Here is a 5000-nt window from a genome sequence, read left to right as displayed (position 1 = left end):
GCTCGGGGGTTTGAACTCGCAACCTTCCGGTTACTAGTCCAACGCTCTAACCACTAGGCTACTCTGCCGCCCCTGCATTAAAAGAACAGTGTTGCGATATTTCATGCTATTCAATCATTGATTGGTTTCATTTTTTTTCAGTGACGTATGAGCTTTATAAATGACTATTTGTCAAGTCCTTGGTTCTTGAAGAATACATTTACCTTTAAACACAGTGAAGTGCCTGTTCCTCTCTGTTTCATCTATTTAAATTGACGGCAGTGTTTTGACTGTCTGGATTGCCGCCCACAAAATGACACCTCTTCACTTCCCTACTTAACAACCCCTTTAGGTGTTGCACTTGTTTGGATTTCTTTCTATTTTAGGGGGGGGGGCTCTTCTTTTAAATGAATCCTTATTTGCTGGCGGCCATTGCAATGTTCTCCTCTCGAACCAAGTTTACAGGATTCAGTTCTGGCTCTAGATGGACTCTATATAAACCTCAGTTCTGGATCTAGATGGACTCTTTATAGACCTCAGTTCTGACTTTAGATGGACTCTATATATACCTCAGTTCTGGCTCTAGATGGACTCTGTGTAGACCTCAGTTCTGGCTCTAGATGGACTCTATATAAACCTCAGTTCTGGCTCTAGATGGACTCTATATAAACCTCTGTTCTGGCTCTAGATGGACACTATATAAACCTCAGTTCTGGCTCTAGATGGACTCTATATAAACCTCAGTTCTGGCTCTAGATGGACTCTATATAGACCTCTGTTCTGGCTCTAGATGGACTCTATATAAACCTCAGTTCTGGCTCTAGATGGACTCTATATAGACCTCAGTTCTGGCTCTAGATGGACTCTATATAAACCTCAGTTCTGGCTCTAGATGGACTCTATATAAACCTCAGTTCTGGCTCTAGATGGACTCTATATAAACCTCAGTTCTGGCTCTAGATGGACTCTATATAGACCTCTGTTCTTGCTCTAGATGGACTCTATATAAACCTCAGTTCTGGCTCTAGATGGACTCTATATAGACCTCTGTTCTGGCTCTAGATGGACTCTATATAAACCTCAGTTCTGGCTCTAGATGGACTCTATATAAACCTCAGTTCTGGCTCTAGATGGACTCTATATAAACCTCAGTTCTGGCTCTAGATGGACTCTATATAGACCTCTGTTCTGGCTCTAGATGGACTCTATATAAACCTCAGTTCTGGCTCTAGATGGACTCTATATAAACCTCAGTTCTGGCTCTAGATGGACTCTATATAAACCTCAGTTCTGGCTCTAGATGGACTCTATATATACCTCAGTTCTGGCTCTAGATGGACTCTATATAAACCTCAGTTCTGGCTCTGGATGGACTCTATATAAACCTCAGTTCTGGCTCTAGATGGACTCTATATTAACCTCAGTTCTGGCTCTAGATGAACTCTATATAAACCTCAATTCTGGCTCTAGATGGACTCTATATAAACCTCAGTTCTGGATCTAGATGGACTCTTTATAGACCTCAGTTCTGACTTTAGATGGACTCTATATATACCTCAGTTCTGGCTCTAGATGGACTCTGTGTAGACCTCAGTTCTGGCTCTAGATGGACTCTATATAAACCTCAGTTCTGGCTCTAGATGGACTCTATATAAACCTCAGTTCTGGCTCTAGATGGACTCTATATAAACTAGTTCTATAGACCTCTGTTCTGGCTCTAGATGGACTCTATATAAACCTCAGTTCTGGCTCTAGATGGACTCTATATAGACCTCTGTTCTGGCTCTAGATGGACTCTATATAAACCTCAGTTCTGGCTCTAGATGGACTCTATATAAACCTCAGTTCTGGCTCTAGATGGACTCTATATAGACCTCTGTTCTGGCTCCAGATGGACTCTATATAAACCTCAGTTCTGGCTCTAGATGGACTCTATATAAACCTCAGTTCTGGCTCTAGATGGACTCTATATAAACCTCAGTTCTGGCTCTAGATGGACTCTATATAGACCTCTGTTCTGGCTCTAGATGGACTCTATATAAACCTCAGTTCTGGCTCTAGATGGACTCTATATAAACCTCAGTTCTGGCTCTAGATGGACTCTATATAAACCTCAGTTCTGGCTCTAGATGGACTCTATATATACCTCAGTTCTGGCTCTAGATGGACTCTATATAAACCTCAGTTCTGGCTCTAGATGGACTCTAGATGGACTCTATCAGTTCTGGCTCTAGATGGACTCTATATAAAGATGGACTCAGTTCTGGCTCTGGATGGACTCTATATAAACCTCAGTTCTGGCTCTAGATGGACTCTATATAAACCTCAGTTCTGGCTCTAGATGGACTCTATATAAACCTCAGTTCTGGCTCTAGATGGACTCTATATAGACCTCTGTTCTGGCTCTAGATGGACTCTATATAAACCTCAGTTCTGGCTCTAGATGGACTCTATATAGACCTCTGTTCTGGCTCTAGATGGACTCTATATAAACCTCAGTTCTGGCTCTAGATGGACTCTATATAAACCTCAGTTCTGGCTCTAGATGGACTCTATATAAACCTCAGTTCTGGCTCTAGATGGACTCTATATAGACCTCTGTTCTGGCTCTAGATGGACTCTATATAAACCTCAGTTCTGGCTCTAGATGGACTCTATATAAACCTCAGTTCTGGCTCTAGATGGACTCTATATAAACCTCAGTTCTGGCTCTAGATGGACTCTATATATACCTCAGTTCTGGCTCTAGATGGACTCTACATAAACCTCAGTTCTGGCTCTAGATGGACTCTATATATACCTCAGTTCTGGCTCTAGATGGACTCTATATAAACCTCAGTTCTGGCTCTGGGTGGACTCTCTATAAACCTCAGTTCTGGCTCTAGATGGACTCTATATTAACCTCAGTTCTGGCTCTGGATGAACTCTGTATAAACCTCAGTTCTGGCTCTAGATGGACTCTATATAGACCTCTGTTCTGGCTCTAGATGGACTCTATATAAACCTCAGTTCTGGCTCTAGATGGACTCTATATAAACCTCAGTTCTGGCTCTAGATGGACTCTATATAAACCTCAGTTCTGGCTCTAGATGGACACTATATAAACCTCAGTTCTGGCTCTAGATGGACTCTATATAAACCTCAGTTCTGGCTCTAGATGGACTCTATATAGACCTCTGTTCTGGCTCTAGATGGACTCTATATAAACCTCAGTTCTGGCTCTAGATGGACTCTATATAGACCTCTGTTCTGGCTCCAGATGGACTCTATATAAACCTCAGTTCTGGCTCTAGATGGACTCTATATAAACCTCAGTTCTGGCTCTAGATGGACTCTATATCAGTTCTGGCTCTAATGGACTCTATATAAACCTTCTGGCTCTAGATGGACTCTATATAAACCTCTTCTGTTCTAGATGGACTCTAGATCAGTTCTGGCTCTAGATGGACTCTAAAAACCTCAGTTCTGGCTCTAGATGGACTCTATATAGACCTCTGTTCTGGCTCTAGATGGACTCTATATAAACCTCAGTTCTGGCTCTAGATGGACTCTATATAAACCTCAGTTCTGGCTCTAGATGGACTCTATATAAACCTCAGTTCTGGCTCTAGATGGACTATATAGACCTCTGTTCTGGCTCTAGATGGACTCTATATAAACCTCAGTTCTGGCTCTAGATGGACTCTATATAAACCTCAGTTCTGGCTCTAGATGGACTCTATATAAACCTCAGTTCTGGCTCTAGATGGACTCTATATATACCTCAGTTCTGGCTCTAGATGGACTCTATATAAACCTCAGTTCTGGCTCTAGATGGACTCTATATATACCTCAGTTCTGGCTCTAGATGGACTCTATATAAACCTCAGTTCTGGCTCTGGATGGACTCTATATAAACCTCAGTTCTGGCTCTAGATGGACTCTATATAAATGGACTCTATATAAACCTCAGTTCTGGCTCTAGATGGACTCTATATAGACCTCTGTTCTGGCTCTAGATGGACTCTATATAAACCTCAGTTCTGGCTCTAGATGGACTCTATATAGACCTCTGTTCTGGCTCTAGATGGACTCTATATAAACCTCAGTTCTGGCTCTAGATGGACTCTATATAAACCTCAGTGCTGGCTCTAGATGGACTCTATATAAACCTCAGTTCTGGCTCTAGATGGACTCTATATACACCTCAGTTCTGGCTCTAGATGGACTCTATATAGATCTCAGTTCTGGCTCTAGATAGACTCTATATAGACCTCAGTTCTGGCTCTATATGGACTCTATATACACCTCAGTTCTGGCTCTAGATGGACTCTATATAGACCTCAGTTCTGGCTCTAGATGGACTCTATATAAACCTCAGTTCTGGCTCTAGATGGACTCGTGTATATATATATGTATGTAGTTACCTTTGGTAGTTCTAGACTTATTTTGGATCCTGACTTCTGTATCCACTGCTTCTGTCTGGTCTACTGTATGTCTTGACCCCAGACTAAACACAAACTCAACTCCTTTACTCTGCCGGTGTCCTGATTCTGAACTGTTACTCTGACCCCTGCTGGTGTCCTGACTTTGAACTGTTACTCTGACCCCTGCTGGTGTCCTGACTCTGAATGGTTAATCTGACCCCTGGCGGTGTCCTGACTCTGAACTGTTACTCTGACCCCTGCTGGTGTCCTGACTCTGAACTGTTATTCTGACCCCTGGCGGTGTCCTGACTCTGAACTGTTACTCTGACCCCTGCTGGTGTCCTGACTCTGAACTGTTACTCTGACCCCTGCTGGTGTCCTGACTTTGAACTGTTACTCTGACCCCTGCTGGTGTCCTGACTCTGAACTGTTACTCTGACCCCTGCTGGTGTCCTGACTTTGAACTGTTACTCTGACCCCTGCTGGTGTCCTGACTCTGAATGGTTAATCTGACCCCTGGCGGTGTCCTGACTCTGAACTGTTACTCTGACCCCTGCTGGTGTCCTGACTCTGAACTGTTACTCTGACCCCTGCTGGTGTCCTGACTCTGAATGG

The 5000-nt window shown here is 43.0% G+C and overlaps 1 protein-coding gene across 1 annotated transcript in view; it reads left to right on the top strand.

Moving 5' to 3' along the window:
• Positions 1-5000, top strand: part of unc5a (unc-5 netrin receptor A) — a 468131-nt gene that overhangs the window by 178900 nt on the left and 284231 nt on the right. The gene's annotated exons all lie outside the window — the stretch shown is intronic.

The sequence above is a fragment of the Oncorhynchus nerka genome, linkage group LG6, assembly GCF_034236695.1.
Source record: "Oncorhynchus nerka isolate Pitt River linkage group LG6, Oner_Uvic_2.0, whole genome shotgun sequence".
NCBI lineage: Eukaryota > Metazoa > Chordata > Actinopteri > Salmoniformes > Salmonidae > Oncorhynchus > Oncorhynchus nerka.
The sequence above is the reverse complement of the archived record's forward strand: the minus strand, read 5'-3'. Positions and strand labels throughout refer to the sequence as shown.